Source organism: Adiantum capillus-veneris, chromosome 20, assembly GCF_014529385.1.
Source record: "Adiantum capillus-veneris isolate H3 chromosome 20, ASM1452938v2, whole genome shotgun sequence".
NCBI classification, from domain to species: Eukaryota; Viridiplantae; Streptophyta; class Polypodiopsida; order Polypodiales; family Pteridaceae; genus Adiantum; species Adiantum capillus-veneris.
The window spans coordinates 27,937,263-27,942,871 of NC_140950.1; positions in this window are offsets into that span (position 1 = coordinate 27,937,263).

Genomic DNA, 5,609 nt, shown 5'->3' on the forward strand with positions numbered 1-5,609 from the left:
TAAGTCTAGAAGCACTTATTATACATTGCTCTTTGGTAGACAATCTCCTTTTGGATCCCTATTAAGATGAAACCATCTCTCCTCTTGGTCCCCTGCTGAGATAAGCTAGAAGTTCTTATTACACATTGCTTTTTGTTGGTAGATAATCTCCTTTTGGACCCCTATTGAGATGTAACCATCTCTCCTCTTGGTCCCTTGTTGAGATAAGTCTAGGAGCATATATCTCTATTCTAACTCTTGTTCCCCTTTTATCTTCCTATATTAAATGACCCAAGAAAGCTAGCGGGTTGCTTAGGGGCTATACTCACCCACACATACTCACACATACTCTCATTGTGTGCTATGCAAGGTGCAAGAGCTCCATCTCCTTCTTCAAGCTCCTTGAGAAGTTGAGAGCCTACACCAAAACTCTTGGCTATGGAGTGCAAATCCAACCAAGAGCCATGATTCAATGCTTAAGCTTGCCATCTTCTCCATCTTCATTGCATCACCTAGGTCACAAGGAACACAAAGATTGTATTGTAACAAGTCTCTCTTAATGGGAGAAATCATAATACAAATGCCTATTGGAGGGGGGACCGGTTCCACCTAAATCTGGTCCTCAAATGTTGTCATGTTCTCTAAATTCTCTCTCTTGAAAAAGTATTGTTCATGCCAAGTTAACTAATTGCTATGTCTATGTTGTTATCTTCAATTATGTTCACCTACTATGCTCACAAAGTAATCTCTCAAAATTATTCTCATTGATTTCTGCTACTCTCAAGTTAAATAGGCCAATTCCATTACATACATTCTCTAAGCAATTCAAGCGTGGGAACATATTTTGTATAAGAAAGGTCATTTTTGGCAACAAAATAAGAAACCCGAAACAAATTTTTCATACTATCCTCCATGCCTTCGAGAATTTGTAGGTGGTAATTACGGAAAGGACTATGGATCTCTTTTCCTTATTTTCAAGTGTTGGGGGAAGGGGCCATCACTTGCAAGCGATAGTGCCCTACAATGTATTCAAAGGATTGTGCATGTGGTAGAAATTATTGTAGCTGACTTGGCATGTTTGGATTGGCTTGGTGACGATCGACCAAATTTTGGGTAGTGATGTGGCCAACATCAAGCGGCTCGTGGATGCAACATTCTTTGGCTAATGAATCGATAGAGATCAAGCAATATTTGTGGCTTTAACAAATGCTAAGCTGGCATGTTTTGGTTGGCAAACACTATGGAGTATTTTGGCTGCTGATGGAAATCTTGTTGTTGAATGGAGGGTTCTCTAAATTCTCTCTCTTGCAAAAGTATTGTTCATGCCAAGTTAACTAATTGCTATGTCTATGTTGTTATCTTCAATTATGTTCACCCACTATGCTCGCAAAGTAATCTCTCAAAAGTATTCTCATTGTCATTAATTTCCACTACTTTTAAGTTAAATAAGGCAATTCCATTACATTAGTATCAGAGCATTTGGTTTCTCTTTTCTTGTGTAAGAAAGGAGGTCCTTAAGTAGCCTATAAATGGTTGATGTTGTTAATTATATTAGGGTAAGTGGAAATCGGATCTATTATCGGTTTTGTTGAGCTTGCTATGTGGGATATGGTGCACACCTCGGGAGCTTTGGACTTAATAATGGAGTCTTTTTATACTTGCCTACGACTTTACCATTATTGAGCCATAAGAAGTCCGAAAGGAGCTAGCCCTCAGCAACTCTGCTATGTTAGACCTACTCCACTATAATTAACCACTTTGAGCCGTGGGTGTAGATACTTAAGAGCCAATTTTCAAAGGCTAAGAGGAGTAGCAACTAAAGTTTTGAATTGCCAAAGCATACACTAAGTACATGCATAAATTTTGTTAACATGGCTGACAATAATCAAGAGAGTAGAATGAACATTGATAGCTTTGATTTTACACATGAAGGTGCTAATGATGATGCCCCCATGTTTGTCAATTATCTCGTTACTAGGTTGCAGCAAGCTATGGGCAACCCTGCTTTGCAAGCCGAAGTTACTCAACAACTTTGTGCTTATGGAATTTTCCTTCCTCTCCAAGAGGAGAGAGAGCCTCTTGAAGAGACCCCCAAAAGAAGACTCTCTCCCATTCAAGAGGAGGAATCCAAAGAGCAAGAAAGCAATGAAACATTAAATTCCTCTGAAGATGTGGCTCCATGAAGATGGCGGTCTAGGCGATCGCCCACTCCTCCCAAGAGGAAAAGATCAACACACAGTCCTTCTCCTCGTCATTCTAAAAGGGAAGAGTAGAAACAAAGGAAGAAAAGGGCTAAAAAGAGGTCACCCTCTTCTCCTTCTTCTTCACCTTCCTCCTCTTGCGATGAAAGCTATGGCTATTCTCCTAGAGAATACAAGAGGGGAAGACATCGCAAATCATTCTCTGCATGGCGAAGGTCACAAAAGCTAAAGAAGTTCAAGGAGGGAGAAAAAAGTATCTCTTTTCTCACTTATGATGGCACCTATGGTGCTACCGACAAAGTGTTGGCCTTCATCCAGAAAGTTGATGCGGCCTTTGGAAACGAGGGCTTTACGGAGTCCTCCAAGCTACACCATGTAGCTATGCACTTTCAAAAATCAGCTCGACAATGGTGGGATAGCCTTTGTGGAAACACCCCAAAGACATGGAAAACTCTACGAGTTTCCATCATGAAGCAATTCCGTGCAAGCGATGCAAAGGACAAAGTGCTTACCGAATGGTGCAGTCTAAAGCTTCTCTCTCATGAGTCTATCCACAAGTATGTAGACAAGTTTTAGGATTTACATCTCAAGGCTACTGTCTTTCAAAAGATAGACTTTGCCGAGCAAAGATAGCAATTCTGTGTGGGATTAGCTGAAGACATGGCCAAATACATCAACTCTCAACGGCCTGGTACTATTAGCAAAGTAATCCATCACACCATGGTTGCTTATGCATCAATTTCCATCAAGGGGCTAGAAGGAATGTCAAGCCCATGGAAAACAAAGACAAAAATGATGCAAAGGGGAAAACCAATGCTCAAAATTCTTCACAAGGCACTACCAACAACAACAACAACAACAATCGGTCCAAGGAGAAGGGAGTTTACAAAGGCAAAAAAAAACTCTCCCCTGAAGATCGTGAAGCTTTTCGCAAGGACCATAAGAGTTTCAAGTGTGGGGAGCAAGGACATGGCTATTGTTCTTGCCCCAAAAATAATTCTCGCAATGAGACTCCTAGGGCGTCCACCATCAAAGCTCCAAAAGAGGATCCTCATTGCAAAGGATCATCACTTTCCTATGCTTGGGGAAGGTAAGAGAGCATGATGCCTTCATCTTGTTTGACCCTGGCTCTACTCACAACTTCATATCAATGGAGTTGGCCACCAAGTTGGGCATTCAAGCTTTCGAGATGGGAGATATGGTAATGGCTGACACAGATTTCAAGGGATAGCAAGCCTTCGTTAGTCCCTTGATTGGGAAGTTGAAGCTTCGTCCAAAGCTATGTCGACAAAGAAGACTTCTTCATCTCTCCTCTCCAACATGAGGATGCTATCTTAGGGGCACCATGGTTTGATCGCATGGCTGCCAATATGAAGTTCCCTGAAAAGAGAATCTACTTCACCTACAGGGGAAAGAACATGTATATAGATGCTAGCGATCATAGTTGCACTATCCCACTTGTAAATCCTCCTGCTTTTGATAAGTCAATGAAGAGCTCAGTTTTTGTGTACATGATTTTTGTCAAAGAGTCTCTAAAAGATCCTAATGTTTCATCAAATGTAAATGGTAGGAATCAAGAAGAGTTAGACTTGTCTAATTTTCTAAAAGGATTCCAAGATGTGTTCATCAATGATATCCCTATCGACTTACCTCCAAAACGAGGGGATGATGGCCATCGTATTGAGCTCCTTCTAAGAAGCTCACCACCTAACAAGCCTCCTTATCGAGTCTCACAAGCTCAACAAGAGGAGATCATGAGGCAAGTACAAGAATTGGTAGACAAAGGGATGGTGAGGCCTAGGTCCTCTCCCTTTTGTTCTCTAGTCCTTTTAGTGCAAAAGAAAGATGGTACATACCGTATGTGTGGGGACTATCGAGCAATGAACCATATCACTATCAAAAATAAATTTCCCGTGCCTCGGGTAGAAGATCTGTTCGATAAGCTACAAGGATCTACCTACGTCAGTGGGATTGACCTTAAAAGTGGCTATCATCAAATAAGGATAGTGGATGAAGATATCCTAAAGACCGCGTTTTGCACAACGTTTGGTCTTTATGAATATCTAGCATGCCTTTTGGCTTGACTAATGCACCAGCTACGTTCAATCATCTAATGTATAAATTTTTTAGACCTTATCGTAAATTCACTAGAGTGTTTTTTAATGATATCATCATCTACTTTAAGTCTTTCGAGGAATATAAGCAACATCTCTATGTGATTTTTCAAGCATTGAGGGAAAACAAGCTTTTTCTCCACCAAAAGAAAAGCAAATTTTTCCTTCAAGAGATTCAATACCTAGGTCATATTATCTCTCAAGATGGTATCCGTATGGATCCATCAAAGTTTGAGTTAATAAAAGCATGGCCTAATCCAAGGAATCTAAATGAGCTAAGAAGCTTTATTGGTATGTGCGCATATTGTAGACGCTTTATAGCAAAATTCTCTCAAATAGCAGGACCACTATATGACTAAACTAAGAAGAACGTTAAGTATGTATGGACTGCTAAGGAGAAAAAATCTTTTGATAAGCTCAAGAAGAAACTTATCTCGCAACCAGTCCTCATGCTTCCGGATCTCTCAAAGCCATTTGAGGTTCAATGTGATGCTTGTGGTGATTGCCTTGGAGCAGTTTTGCTTCAAGAAGGGCATGCCATAGCATATGAGAGCCGAAGGCTCAATACAGATGAACGAGTCTTGGGCATTTATGAAAAAGAGCTTTTAGCTATTCTACATGCCCTAGACACATGGAAGCACTACCTATTGGGGACTCCATTTATCCTACGAACCAACCACCAAAGTCTCAAGTATTTCATGACGCAAACCAAGCTTTCCGACAAACAAATGAGGTGGGAAAATTTTCTTTCGCAATTAAATTTCCATATTGCTCACATTGCTGGTAAGCACAATCAAGTGGCCGATGCACTTTCACGACGACCAAAAGTTAATGCGACATCTATAGCTACTCACAATGATCTATCTTCTATGATAGATGAGTATGCTTGCTGACCCTGACTTTAGAGACATAATGTCAACCATTGCTTTGGGGAAGAAAGAGGAACCATTCACCTTGCAGGATAGTTATCTTCTTCACGGCAATAGGCTATGTGTTACACATTCTCTTCGTGAGAAAGTTAGGTATGAATCCCATGCTCCTCCCTATGCGGGGCATAGAGGTATTCAACCTACTCTTCAAGGAGTAGAGACGTATGTCTATTGGCCTACCATGAAAGTGGACATACAAGAGTATGTTCCAAAATGTGTAGTATGCCAAAAGACCAAGTATGATAGAGGGAAGCAACTTGGATTACTCTAGCCATTGCCTATCCCAAATTCACCATGGGAGAGTATATCCATGGATTTCATCTTTGGATTGCCCAAGTCTATCCATCGGAATACGGAAATATGGACAATAGTCGACAGGTTTATCA